Source organism: Talpa occidentalis, unplaced genomic scaffold, assembly GCF_014898055.3.
Source record: "Talpa occidentalis isolate TD23 unplaced genomic scaffold, MPIMG_talOcc4v2.1 talOcc4.5, whole genome shotgun sequence".
NCBI lineage: Eukaryota > Metazoa > Chordata > Mammalia > Eulipotyphla > Talpidae > Talpa > Talpa occidentalis.
The window spans coordinates 7,499,289-7,514,118 of NW_023604861.1; positions in this window are offsets into that span (position 1 = coordinate 7,499,289).

The following is a 14,830-nucleotide window of genomic DNA, read 5'->3' on the forward strand; positions in this document are numbered from 1 at the left end:
CTGCCCTATAACACCTTCACTCCACATAGTCCTTCAGTGAGTCCTGTCCGCTGGGATGCTGAGCTTAACTCTTCCCATGTCCACAGCTTTACCCCATTCCAAGCCAAAATCTTGGCCTCCTTATCTACCTCTCAGCTTCTACTCTTGCAAGAGGAACCTTATAAAATATTTAAATAGGTATTTATGACACTGCTGCTTTATGCGCGGCAGCCCACACCTTAACATTACCTGGAATTACTTGGTTATTTGTTTAGTCTGACCGCCCCGTTTGCATGCAAACTCCATGGAGTAAGGCCCGTCTCTCCATCCTACATCTCTCCATCCCCAGAACCTACAGCAGCATCTGGCACAGAAAGCAAACTCCGAGGGCCAAGTAACCGGAAAGCACTACGGGACAGCAACTGTCCAGACCCCAGAAATTCTAGATCTCGATTTAGAATCGTGCACTTTCAGGCTGAAATAAACCTCAGGTTTCCCAGCCGCGATCAACCTCCTACAAACGAAAAGGTAATGATTGCCCGCAGAGGTCTGGGGGCTCGAGGAGACCCCCCACAAACATCTCCCTTCCAGACCCCGGAGCCTCCGAAACAGTAGAGCTCAGCATGAGCGAAAACCCGGAGAAGTGGAGCCTTCCGCAATAAAAACGATCTTGGGAATCCAGAAGCAGCCGGGTGCGCCCAGGGCGCGAATTGCGCATGCGCGGGGCCGGCCGGCCGCACCTCGCCAGCTCCTACCCAGGCGACTTCTCCCCAGCTTCCGCCTCCAGAGTTCAGACACGTCATCCCGCGCGGCCGGTCCCGGGGGCGGGGCTTGGCGGGGGCGGGGCTAGCGTCTTCCTTCCGGATCCGGTCTCCCTGGGGTTCCCTTGGTTACCTGGCGCTGGCGTCCGCCAGGTGTCCGGGGCGTGGCTGGAGAGCGGCCCCGCGGGTTCACCTGGTAACACGTTGAAGTCCGTACCCCAGGGGCGCCTCCCACCCGGGCGCCGCTCTGCTCCGGGCCCGCGTGAGGACCCCACGCCAACCAGAGGCGCAGTTTCCCCGACCCCGGCTTCCCTGCCGGCGGCCCTGTCTGGAAGGGCGAGTCCTCGCGGCCCCGCCGCCGGCTCGGTGGACGCGGTTTTCTCCTCCCCCCTCGCAGATCCCATGTGGCGACTGCGATTTAAGACGCGTATTAATCTGGCATTTGTTTCTTCCACTTCTCTCCGCCAAAGTAATGCAGGCAGCGTGTTTTTCGCGTTTCCCACAACTTCTTTGTATTTGATCGCAAAATAAAAGCACGGGATGCCCCGTGAAAATTCAATTTCAGGTCTACAAGGAATAGTTTTTTAGTATACAAGGCCCAAATACGGGCAAAAGTCATCTCATTGTACTTGGATTTCTGATGCTGAATGGTGACAGACCAAAGGGAGGAAAATCATCCAGCGTCTCCTTCCTTCCCAATCTAAATACTGCAACTTGGGACTAAAACAGGCGTTGGACAACGGGCTACCAGTGCAGCTCACAGCAATTCGGAACCGAGGGATGAGAGATTTTTAAGTTTCAAGACAAAAAATGGTTCCCAGAATTGATTTATAAATTGATGTAGGAGTTGGCCGGCGGAAGGGGGATTGATGAGCCTGCAGAGCCAGTGACAAGCGGAAGAGGCAAAGAGCAAAATGTCACTGAGGGAAGACAGTGTCCCGGCCCAAAGATCGCATCTGCGGTGATGGCGTGTCTCTGTGGCATAGATGCACGTATTGGAGTCACAGGCTAATTCTACTTGCTCTGAATTTTTGTCCACCATGTAAGCCTTTTTGCTTACTATGTGTTGATAGTTTGTTTACAGAGAGAATGTCTGCTGAATTCAATGTTTGCTGGTCTTCTCTAGGATTATTATTGTTTTAACACTTTGTTGAGGTGTAATTTGTATACCTTGCAAGTAACCTTAAGTCTACAATGATTTCTAGCAAATTTACTGAATTATGCAGGATAACCATAGTACACGTTAGGAATAGCACCCCAATAAAGTGGCCTTTAATGTTTAATCCACCTTTCTACACACAACCCTAGGCAGCCACTAATCTGCTGTCTGTCTGTATAAATTTACCTTTTCTGACTCCTTTAGGTTTTTTTTTTTTTTTTTAAGATTTATTTATTTATTTATTTATTTATACAAGCACTGGGTACAGTCAGAAGCGCGGGAGGGTGAGAGAATTCACCAGAGCCAGAGCGGGGAGCAGAGTAGGCAGAAGGACCGAAGTACACTGCTGAGGGGAGCAGCGGGCGGCAGGAGAGGTCTGCGCGCCATGTGGGACCCTCCTCTGGTGGCCGGGGAGCAGCCGGGGATTGAACTGGCGCTGCAGGGCTGCGGGCAGCTTCGCAACCCAGCACTCAACCGCTGCGCCACTGGGGAGGCCCAGACTCCTTTAGGTTTTTTAAAAAAAATCAGTAATCTTATTTATCAGTTTCTGCACCCTTGGCTCATATAAATCCACCCCAGAGATGTCTATCTGTTCAAGCAAGTAAATTATCATAAAGTGTTGGATTGTCCTGGATTCCCAAAGACATTGACCTTCCAACAAGCCAACTAGAACACACTCGTGGTTGGATTTGTTACTAGTGGGGCTTATTTCTCCATACAGCAGGGCAGGCTGTACCCCATGTGGAACCATGGGGTTTCTCAGTAAGGGCATTAGAAAGTGACTTTATAGGATTTGAGCTTGTGTTTTATAATTTGGAGTAATGATTAAAGGGTTGGATGCTATAAGAAAACAGGGGTAATTCTTAAGACTGGACAACTTACTGGTACCTAGAAAAAAGGGAGGCTAGACTAAGGCTAAAGCTGTAATTGGTAAAGAAACTGTAGTTGGTCATTTTGTGGCTTGGGCAATGTTCAGGGGTTTGTCTGTTGTTTAGACATAATTACAAAGGGTTTTTTTGTATGCGTAGATCGTGATCAGAGTGGTCTTGTATATGATGCTCATGTTCTACGAAGTTGTTGATATGTTCCCAGGCTTATCTGTGAGTGCAAGGCCAGCTCCCCACTTCCTGTGCTGCTTTCATTTTCTCACCAAGATAACACCATCCAGGCCTCCCTGGTGGTGCAAGGGGTTAAGATGCAACCTATGAAGTTACCACAGCCACTGCAGCATTAGTTCAATCCCCGGCCAGGGAGCTACCCAGTGCAGCAGACCTCTCCTGGCTCGCTCGCTGCTCCCCTCAGTGTATTTCAGTAGATCTGCCTGTTTTGTTTCTCACTCTGTCTCTGGTGAATCCTCTCACCCCCCACACCTCTGGTCTGTACCCCAGTTCTTGTATGCATAAAATAAATAAATCTTTAAAAAATACACAAAGGACAAGAAGAGATACACAAAGGATATACAAGTTTGATAAAGCATCTAAATAAATACCCATCCTTTCTTATACTAAAAGAATGGCATATTTTAAAAGAACCAATGAGATGCTCTTTTTATTCAGCTACCAAGAATGCAAATTTCAAAAGTAATGATATTGTCTGATGTCAATTCATACCCTGATGATGAGAGTTAAATGGCCTTTTTGGAGAACAATTTAGCATTTAGTATTTTTTTTAAGGCCTGAAAATGGAGGTAATCTGAAGGAACAATTCCACCACTCAGGATCTGTCCAAGGGAAATATTTAGAATGTGTGAAAAGATTTAGCTCTAAGTACAGCACCAGTGGAGTGTTTTTCCCAGTGAAAAAATAGTGAGCAGGCTTAAACATTCAACGAAGGAGTTTGTTAAGTTATGCTATTACATCCATGCAATGGAATACTCTGCAATTAGGTTGAGAAGAACAAAAAACATGGAAAGACGTTCAAGATATGTTAATAAAATGGAAAAAAGGAGTATTATAAAAAAGCAGACACAGCCTGATTTCAGTTTTGTTTTAATTATATATATATATAAACTATATAGAGTACACTATATAAAGTTTTATATAAATTTATATTTATATAAAATACTTATAAAATATATAAAGAGTACACATATACCACTAAGAGAATGAAAAGAAAAACTACAGAATGGGAGAAAATATTTGTAAATCACCTGGCCAACAAAAGACTTGATTCCAACATGCAGAGGACCCTCAAAAACAGTAAGAAAACAGACATCACAATTAAAAAATGGTGAAAAGTTTGAACGATTTATTGAGGAGAACATATGGACAGCAAATAAATACAAATATTCAACACCATTAGCCAACAGAAAACACAAATTCAAACCATGATGAGAAGCCACTACATACCTATGAGGATGCCCAAATTAAATATACTAGCAATCCCAAGTGCCAACAGGATGTGGAACATCTAGAACTCTCAAATACTGCTGCTGGGAATTTAAAATGGAACAACCAGTCTGAAAACTGACATTTCTTACAAGGTAAATATATACTTACCATATGACCCAGCCACCTCACTCGTAAGTATTTAAACCCTCGAGTAATGAAAATGTATGCTCACCAAAAATTTGTGCACAAATATTTATAGCACCTCTAGTCACAATGACCAGAATTGGAAACAACCCAAGTGTCTTTCAACCCACTGAGGCATAAACAAACCCTGGTACATACATACCATGGATGCTACTCAGCAAGGAAGAGGGTACTGACAGACACAACATTGTGCGTGGATCATACACACCAGGCGAAAGAAGCCAGTCTCACAAGGTTACAGACTCTGATTCCACTTGCATGACAGTTTCAAAAACCTAAAGCTGTAGCAACAGAAAAGTGTTTGCCAGAGTCTGGGATTAGGGTTGAGGGATAGAACACTATAAACACCCCCAGAGGGATCTGGGGGTGTGATAAAACGGTTATGTAACCTGATTTGAGGATGGGTAGCACAAATCAATACATATATTAAAATTCATAGAATTATTTTAAAATTGGAAAAAATAAACAGAAAAAAGAACGGAATGACACATGAACATTTTTACTGTGGGTTATTTCTGTGCCAAATATAGGTGTTTTGATTATATAGAGTATTTCCACTCTTTAAAAAAATGAGCACATGTTTCAGCTGTAAAGAAATTTCATAAAGAGTCTGTGTGCGTATAGATCTATATATATATATATCTATATAAATATATGTAAATAGATCTTGTTTTAGGAAAACTTGAGTGATGTCTACTACTATTCATACTGATACAACCTCTTGGGGTCAAGAAAGCTTCACCGTGTTATTGGAAAAGTTTGTGTGGATAAGATATTTCCCTTTCTAAGATGAGAACTGGCAGTGCTATGATCTCTCCATGAATCTTGTGCTTTGCCATGGGTCATAACAAAAAGCCCCTGGCCCTTTGCTACACCATTAGCATCCATTAACCTGCCGCTTGCACTTGGTGGTAAGCAGCCAGCACTCCTTATGAAATGGAAAATGTAGATGCACTCTGCCTTTGATGATGGGTGGTGATGGAGTCATACTGCATTTGCTTCCTTTTCTCATCCATCCTAGCTTATCTTATAAATGGATCCAAAACCTCATCCGAAACCTTTTAGGCACAAAGAAGCTGCCAGGAGTTCCACCAGCAGCACAAGTTTTATTTGATGTTGCTTGATGAAAATAACCAAAGTTAGACTAGATGACATTTTTTTAAGGGCTTTGTCCAAAAATTTAGAGAGAAGAACTTAAACCAGGTGCATTTGATCTCAGTATTTATTTGCCATGTCTGTGACAGAAGCCTGAGATTCTGAGACAGAAAGGTTTCCAGGTGGGTGACCCCACCGGACAATAAAGCCAGGGCTCCCAGCCTCGGCTTTGCAGTTGGCTGCCTCGAGAGCCGCACCATGCAGGATAAGCACGTTACAAAAGGTTTGACCAGGCCAGGGTGTGGGCTTGACAATGGAAACCAAATCAAAAACTCTCTCTGTGTCTATCCAAACGTACATACGTACATGCCCAGAAAATGAAGGCCAATGCCAGCCTGGAGTCAGTGGTGACCATGGGAAGTGGGGGGAAGGACCTTAAATGTGCCCATAATGATTGTTGTTTTTGCATCTTCTGTTATCTGTGTAGTTTAAAATGAATTTAAATTCATCTAAGTCTTGGATTCTTTTTTGGGTGGAGAAAGATGCATCAATTCACCATTTTGTCATTTTAGATACTCTGGTGTTCTGCAGGAGTTCAGGACAGATGGATCTGAGAGCAGGAAGGGTCATCCATTCTGTCCTTAACTGTGGCAGTTGCAGGGGTACACAGCACCTAAAGGAGGCATCAGGCCGTTGAGGTGAGGACTCTGGGTAGGACAGGCAGTTGCAGAATCAGGAGATCAGCCTGAGCAATGCCACAACAAGATGCCACAGTCTTTAAATCATTCGGTTCTCAAATTGGACAATTTCTGTCCTCGCTGCTGGTGAATGTAGGTGGAAGGATATCCGGAAGCCAAGAGGGACCATATGACAGGGAAGAGGAGCGATTTGGAAGGGAACTTGTGGTGGACAAGTTATGGCGACAGGAAAGCAAACTGTGGACTGGGGAGGGGGTAGAGGGAGGGGGCACCTGTGAATGTCTTGAGAGGCCATACGAGGTCTTTTGAGAAAGAACCTCCCTAAGTCTGCATGCCAGGCTGAAAGGAAGGGAGGAAAGCATTTGACTGAGAAGAAAATGAAGAGAAAGGCCAGGTTAGTCTCCCCACCAGGGGATTGGGAAGGTTCCTGTCCTTGACTAGCTCACTGTTTGGTTAGGAAGCGAGACGAAAGAACGAGAAGGGGCAGGAGAGAGTGTGATGACATTATCTGGATGGGTTTTCGGGGGACTTGGTCATCACACAGCCCCAGGAGGACAAATGTGACAGCTGGAGCAGAAGAGCCAAACCACTCAGCTCAGAAATTGAGTCTGGTCGCAGAAAAGCTCTTAAGGTTCCAGCTAAGAAAAGCAATCAGAATTGGCAAGAGCTTCCTGGTAAAGAATGACCTCAGGCCAGCTGAGAGGAACAGCAGGGGTCTTGCAGGTGATGTTGACCGCTCCCCTGGGAAAGGGAGCCTGAATGACAGACTCAGTCCTAAGGCTGAAGAGCTGAGTGGAGTCACTATTTTTTTCCTCTTGGGAAGCTCTCTTGAGCCTGGCTCAGGGATGCCTCTCCTTTTCTCTCTTCTCTCTCTGCTTCCATCCCTCTTTCTCCTCCATTCTTTTCCTCCTTCCTTCCATCATGAAGGAATTCTTTTTTAGGGGAGTCAAGAATGAGCATGCTTCAAAGGGCCCATGACAGAAAATATAATGACCTTTTATTGGGAAATTATACCCAGTGATTCAGTGCAGGGAAATGAGTCACCCTGTGAAGCTGAAAAAGTAGTAGAACTTCACAGAAGTAACAGGGATGGATGTTCTACTCGGGAGGGAACAAGTCCCTAAAATAAAATGCCATTGTTATTAAATATATCCCACTTTCAGATATTTGAAATGTCCAAGTAAGAAAATTAGACTCCTTGATTCCTTAATGAAGCCCATAAATTCGATTGCTATTTTTATTATGGTACAACCTGACATGTTTTCATAAGAAAAAAATGATAGAATAATTAATGTGACCTTCTTTTATATACGCAATTGGACAATGTAGCCAGAAGACCCATCTTATAGATGTCAACTTAGATACAGACACAACAGCAAACACATTATAAAAATCCCCAGGATCCTATAATAAGTTTCTAATAGCTTGTTTCTTGATCTATTCGTTCTCTCTAATTAAAGTAAAATGCAGAGCGAAATCGCCTGGTGAACTGAGCACTGCACATGTTAAATTCTGGTTCGTGAGGTTCTACCATTTTATCTCACTTATTCTGGAAGTATTGAGTGACTTAAGATCGAATGTCAGGTGGAAAAGCCAATGGAACATGACATTTCCGGAAAGCTATGTCCACACAAAAGCTTGCATAGGAATGTGCTCCCAGCTGCCAAAACTTGGAAGCGGCCGAAGTGGCCTAGCCTGGACGCCCGAGAAACCCAGACAATAGGTTATTATTCAGCGCAAGAGAAGTGAGCTGTCAGCTCATGGAGAGACAGGGAGGAAGCACAAGTGTGCATTGCTCAGTGAAGAGGTCAGCCGAGCAGGGTAATGCTGCAGGAGTCCAGCTCTGTGACCTCTGGAAAGGGGGAAACTGGGGGGAGGTAGAACGACCCGCGTGTCCTGCTAAGCAAGGGCAGACGACAGTCGGAGCACTAAGGAGAGTTTAATCAGAGGCGACAGGGAAAAGGACGCAGCGAGAAAGGAACTCAACTTTGGTCTGTGCAGAGGTGACTGCGTGTTTTAAGGGGGGCTGGGGAAGTAGAAAGGGGGTGGCCCGGGTAGAGAAGAGTCAGAAGTGAAAAACTGTAGAAGCGGCTGGGAGGGGCCGTCCTTGGGAAAAAACCCGCTGGGTTTGCAACCTGACAGGTGGGAGTTAGTGTCCTCCCCTGGCGCAGAGACAGAGCCTGGAGAGAGCCCCATCTTCAGGTGCAGCCGAGCCCTGCTGCTGAGTGTTCTCAGGCAGCTGAATGAGGGCGTCTAGCGTCAAGAACAGGACTCAGAAGAGCCTGCCTAGACTTCAGGGAGAATTGTGGTTCGTGTCCCCAGGGGCCAGTGGGCTGGGAGGGAGGGAGGGGTGAAGGGGGTGGGAAGCACCGAATTTTGAGGCCATAAACTATTCCGTCTCTACTGTGTGGTGCTGACACGTCATTCTCCACCTGTCAGAATCCACAGGCGGTGCAGGCCGCAGTGAGCCCTCGTGTGAACTCTGGACTTCAGTGAATAGTATCGTATCAGAGTTGGCTCCTCCCCGATGGAGGTTGTTCACAGAGGGAGCAAGAGGGGTAACTAAAGGGTAACTGTACTTCCTGCTGATTTTTCCTGCAACCCTAAAACTGCTCTAAAAATAAAATCTACTCGTTAAGAAAGGGAATTTTCAGATGACATTTTTTTTCATTTTTCTTTAGCTTTGAACAGAATCATTAGAAGTGAAATGAGTCATACTAATTGGTATGTTTCATACATCATGTTAGAGTTGAAAAACTCTTGAGCGCCCCAGATGCACAGGAAAGGTTATTTCTGAGAAGCTGGTTGCTTCAAATACAATGCAGAACGTTCAACGCGGCTCAAGTATGAGGTGGCCCCCAAGCCGTGCCGGGAGCCACTTGCTCCTAGGAATTTGAAATCCACCCATCCAGCAACCCCCCCGCCCCCCCCGCCCCGCACTGCCCCCAACACCCTCATCAGTTTGGTCCTCACCAAGCTTGTTTCTTCTATGGCTTTACTCTCGGCCTACAATGCTGTGTAAATACTAGCCGCACAGCTTCACACCTCCATCACTTCCCACACTTTACCCACCACAAAAGGTGCAGGACCATTCACCCCTGTCAAACTCGCCTCCTGTATCTCTGCACCCCACCCTCCCAGCCCTTCCCCTCTAGTAACCACTATGTTGTTCTCAGAGTCGAAGAGGTTTTATTTGGCGATGGAGAACTTTTTTGAGACCAGCAGGGAAGCTCTCGGGTGGCCTGCTCAGAGCGCCAGCTCCCTGCAGTCCCTGGGGACAGCCATCAGCCTGGGTTTGGCTGAGTTTTCCTGAGAAAATACCCTCAAGGCACCTACTGTGAGCCTGGCACAGAGGAGGAGAGGAGAGGAGGTCCTGAAGAAACGATATCTCCCCCTCTTCCCTAGAAAGGCTATTTTTAAATGCCCGTGTTTATTTGAAATGAACCATTTTAAATGGGCTCCAACAAAAACAGTGAAAGCTCTATTCAGAGGAAAAAGGGAGGGTAGAGCTTATCCAAAATACGAGAAAGGTTCCTGAGTATCTGGCCAGCTTCCTTCTTTATTTAAAGGGAATAACTTTATGAAGACACGAGCCCAGCCAGACCCGGGCAAGCAGAGCTTTCAAACAAAAATCCCCGGCACTGGGCGGACATGGAGGAGGGCACCCTACTTGGTGAGATCAGACTAAGTGCCCAGTGGTCAGGAATGTTCGAGATTGCTTGGTTTTGTGAAATGTTTTCTTGACTTAGGCATTCTGGCTCAGGTTTCTGTTCCTTTTTTTTTTTTTTTTTTTCAGTTTTCATTCTCCACTGTTAGTGGGTAGATGTTTTTAACTGATGTGCAATTTCTTATTCTGCACATTTACTTATATATAGAGCTCATGCTTAATGTTTGATGACTGAAAGTGAGCTGCTCTTTCTGTTACCGTGAGCAGGAGTTCCTGGGGTAAATGTTGTTGTGTAATAAACCAGGACCAGAAGTATTCCAGAGCAAGCTTGAGAAGAGGTAATTCCCTAGAATCCGATCAAGCAAAATCTGCTCTGCTGGGTAAATCCTGTTGCCTGATTATCGATGTCAAATTAAGCATGAGATATTATTGAGTTTTCCAGGGGAAAAAAAAATGTCCTTTAGCAACAGGAAAGTTGTTGAACACTGACTGTTATCAAGGTCTCTATTTTTCCTTATCACCTTGCTAACGTGAAGGAAGACATGAGGAAGTACAAAGGCAATTAATGTACAACTCAGAAAAGGAAGGGCTAGCCCAATTTTTAAAATGCTCTCATAAAAAAACAAATTAATCACTTTGAGATCAAGTGCTGTTTCTGAGAAGTTAACAATCTTTTTCTGGAACTTAAGGGAAAGCCTACGTTTTAAAAACTAACAATGTGTTCTAGTTGTACTTTAATTGTAGTTTTAGTACTTCCACAAAAAGCATTGAAGTATCATGGGGATTGAGCTTTCTCAGGAAAAGGGCAATAAAGCAAGCAATAAGGAAGCAAAGAACAAGTGTCTTGGCAATGTGGTGATTACAGCTGCTTGTGAATTTCTATAGGAATGTCTGTCCAGAGCTCTGAATTCATCCCATAGGAGAACTTTGAACTACTATATACTCTGGCTAGGTCTCTAACACCTGTTGCATAAATGAGGAGAACTAACATTAAATTGTCTTTCTTTTTTCTCCCTTCTATCTACGTTCGCCACACATATTTCTTATAGTAGAGATAATTGGCTTAAATCAAAGTGGGATCTTATAAATCATTAATGTCATATTTTAAAAATATATATAATAATTTGGGAAAACACATATGATGGAAGGCTACAACAAAAGAAGCAAGCCACAAAACTGGACTTTGTTTTGATTACAACCATGTACGGATTAGGCACGCATACCAATAAGGTCTCCAAGACAGCAGGTGAGATGAAAACATTTGATTTCTGGGAATATTAAAAAAAATATTTTAGTGGGCTTTGCTTTAGTCTTTTAAAAATTTTTTATTTATTTATTTATGCCTATAAGAGCTGGGGTACAGGCCAGAGATGGGGTGGGGGGCGAGAGGATTCACCAGAGACAGAGTGGGGAGCAGAACAGGCAGACTGATGAAATCCACTGCTGAGGGGAGCAGCGGGTGAGTCAGGAGAGGTCTGCTGCGCCATGTGGGTTTCTCTCTGGGGGGCCGGGGATCGAACTTGTGCTGCAGAGGCTGCGGATTGCTTCATAGTGCGGTGCTTAACCCCTTGCGTCACCAGAGAGGCCCTGCTTTAGTCTTGCTGTAGTTGATGCAAAAGGAAAAATAAAGGTAGGGGTCACACTGAAAATATCGAATGACCTGTATGCTACCCCATGGAGGCCGAGTCCGATGAGCAGCTGCCAGAATTATGGAGGCTGCCAGGTGGTGGCAGGGAAACAGGCTTGCAAAGTCAGGTGGGCACAGGACATTTCCCATGAGTCTGGGGATTAAAACGGGGTGGGGACAGTTGGAGTCCCAGTAGGTTGACGGTGGGTAGACACCAGGATATTCCCTTGGGATGACTTATCTAGGCGGTGGGAGGGCATCACCTAGTTACCAACTAGTGCTGTAGTGTTTTCTTATTTTAATGACTGCTACCCCGATGCCTAGGAGATTATTGGAGCTCTGATTAAGAAGAGAGAGAGGGAGGTGATGCTTTTAAAACACTGATGATCACGTCCAGCGCACAGACAGGTTCCCTCAGTGTGGGCTGTGGTGATGGTGTCTCGTTCCTGCTTCTTAATCAGCAAAAAACATGCCGCTTAGAGGTTCCATAGAGAGAGGATGAAGATAGGGTGTGGTTGTCCATCCTTGAGGGAGAAGATTTTGCACAGGTAGAGGCTTATGATTCCCTCGATCCTCTGACATGCCGGTCAGGTACGGCCCAGCTGTGCATCTTCCGGTCTTTGTGGGGACAGGGCAGAGGGGATTACAGCAGACTTGCACCTGGGAGGGTTAATATCAGTGTTCTCCTCCCAACCTTCACATGCAGTCAGGACAGGGCCCTAGAGTTAGGAAACCCCATGAGAGTGCCAGGCACACCCCAGAAAACCAGACGCAGTGCCACCGCTGATGTCTAACCTCTTCATTTCTTTTTTTTTTTTTTTTTTTAAAGATTTATTTATTTATTTATTTATACAAGCACTGGGCACAGTCAGAAGCACGGGAGGGTGAGAGAATTCACCAGAGCCAGAGCGGGGAGCAGAGCAGGCAGAAGGACCCAAGTACACTGCTGAGGGGAGCAGCGGGCGGCAGGAGAGGTCTGCGCGCCATGTGGGACCCTCCCCTGGTTGCCGGGGAGCAGCCGGGGATGGAACCAGTGCTGCAGAGGCTGCGGGCAGCTTTGCAACCCAGTGCTCAACCGCTGCACCACCAGGGAGGCCCTAACCTCTTCATTTCATTCATGAGAAAATGTCAGCTCCAAGAGAAAGGGACACCTTCTCAACTACATGCATCGCTTTTTTGGGGTAACACATTTTTCATGTTGAGTTCTTCTTACTATATAAACATAGATTCCTGCTTCCAGGTGTCAAGAAACTCAGTTGCAAAGCACAATGCAGGCCCAAGAAGGGTCTGTTGTCCCACAGACCAGGAGTGAATGTGAGTTGAAACCAGCTGGAGGAACATGGTGGCCTTAGGGATGCTCTCCAACCACACCGAGCCCGCCGGCCCTGCCGTGAGGAGCCAACCCTTGCAGTCATGACTATCCATCTCACACACCCGGGATGGGGGAAGGGGCAGTTTTCCATCATAGACCCCACATGGCCCCCTCCCCCTTTTTCCCAGGAGAAGAACCTCATGAAGACACGTACAGAGCCATCAGCCCAGTGCCTCACAATCACCCACATCTGCAGATTTTACCCCTGAAGGCAACATCATCCCCACAGAGCGCTGGAACATTTAGCATGTTTGCTTTGTTTCAGGCATTGAGCTAAGCAGCTTACATGGATGATTTCTTCCCACCCTGTTAGGAAAGCAGTCTTATGCCCATTTTATAGATGAGGAAACTGAGGCTATGGATGGCTGGATATATGGTGGGTAAAGCTGGGATCCAAACCCAGACTAAACTACTAAAACTGCCTTTGTGAATGTGACATAAAGCAAATGAAATTCAAACTTCTTCACTGCATACCCAGGGACCAGTAGTGATACATGAAAATAAGGATACCTTGGGAGTGCAAACTGGTCCAACCACTATGGAGAGCTGTGTGGAGATTTCTGGACCTACTAAACATAGAGCTTCCATGTGATCCAGCAATTCCACTCCTAGGTATTTACCCAAAGGACACAGAAACATCCATTCCAAAGAGCACCTGCACCCCTATGTTTATAGCAGCACTGTTTACAATAGCTAAGCTTTGGAAACAGCCCAAATGCCCAAAAATAGATGACTGGATCAAGAAGATGTGGTTCATATACACCATGGAATATTACTCAGCATTCAAAAAAGATAAACACATGCAATTTGCAGCAACATGGATGGCGCTGGAAGGGATCATGCTCAGCGAAATAGGCCAGAAAGAAAAAGAAAAATACCGGATGGTCTCACTCATAGCAGGAATCTAGAAAACCTAAATAGGGGACCAGGAAAATGAATAACTATAAGAAAGTGAAAATCAAAATCAACAAAAAACTATGAACCAGAGACACTTTTTGGGGGTGGGGGGCGGGAGGGGAGGGATTGGGGTCAAAATGGGGGGGTTGCAATTGTGTGGGGAATATAAAAATAAAATTTATTATTTAAAAAAAAAAAGAAAGAAAATAAGGATACCTAACACACGTACCAGCCTGATGAAATGGGCGCTATTACCATCTCTGTGTCACAGACATGCCTGAAGTACAACTGGCTCTTTCAAATTCAACCACATCCGGAAGAGGCAGTAGCCACAAAGAATCAAGCAAGAGACATAAGCAAGTACATGCATTTAGAGGTGGATGCAGAAATATATGCAGAAGCAGATGGTCTAGTCAGCTCGGGCTGCTATGACAGAATGCCATTGACTGGGTGGCTGAAACAACAGATGCTTATTTATTTCTCCTGGGTTTGGAGGCTGGGAAGTTCAAGACCAAGGTGTCTGCAGATTGTGTTCTGTGTGAGGGCTCTTTCTGGGCTTGTGGGTAGCCTCCTCTTCGCTGCGTGCTCCCCTGGCCTTTCCTTGATGCTTGCTTGCAGAGTCTGAGAAAGCTCCAGGGCCTCATCCTCTTTCTGTAAGTGCACTGCTCTGATCTAGAGGATCTGGAGTCAAGCTGGACCTAGTTACCTCCTGTTCGGCTCACCTCCAAATACTATCACATTGGAAGTTTGGGGGCACATCTATTTACCCACCATATTCAGCCCATAGCACAGATTTTATGCAGAAATCACACAGGGAGAGCTACACAGAGAAGTGTATTGACCTACACAGCCCCTTACCCACCCACGCTCGCATCCTACCATCCAGCCAGCCATCCTATGTCAGAAGAACTCACTGTCCAATAGGAAAAATAAGTGGAAAACTACGTATACTAAATGCTGTCACAGAACATTCTAGATGCTTACCAAAGATCTATGGGAATTCAATGAGAAAGAAAATGTTTGTCCTCCCAAGACTCAGTG